The following is a 548-nucleotide window of genomic DNA, read 5'->3' on the forward strand; positions in this document are numbered from 1 at the left end:
CAGGGTAAAAGTCCAGCTCTTGAGCAAAGCCACCAACCCCCTTCCCTGGGAATGATCCAGTTAAAGGACGAGTTTATTTCAGTATATGAGGTGCAGTGCTCTTGAGTGTTGGGGGGTTTCCCCACACATAAGCCCTTTCCTGTTATATGTGGTATAGTAACTCCTACCTTATGGTCTTTCCAGGAGCAATTCTTTGGGCTCAGGTTACGAGAATAGGTGAAAGAGGTATTAATGCCTATTGCTTCATTAAATGGAGAGTTTACATCGTAACAGAGCCAACAGGCTTGAGTCAGGTTTGGACTAGTTTCGTTAAGTGATTGGTAGGCTGATAGCATTAAATTCCAAAGAGGTTCTACGTCCTGGATTGGCTTGGACACTCGGAGTTGTACTGGGGACACTTACTGTAATATCAGGGTTTACAGTGCTCAATTTTTCCAACGTTTTTCTTGTAGGGGGTAAGGTTCCTTTTTCCAGGGGGTTTAACACTTCATTTGGACCTACCGACCCGGCATATAAGGGCTCTACTTCCTGTAAAATGGTTAGCACCC

Source organism: Orycteropus afer, unplaced genomic scaffold (genome assembly GCF_000298275.1).
Source record: "Orycteropus afer afer isolate SDZICR_OR568_19922 unplaced genomic scaffold, OryAfe1.0 scaffold01708, whole genome shotgun sequence".
Classification (NCBI taxonomy): Eukaryota; Metazoa; Chordata; class Mammalia; order Tubulidentata; family Orycteropodidae; genus Orycteropus; species Orycteropus afer.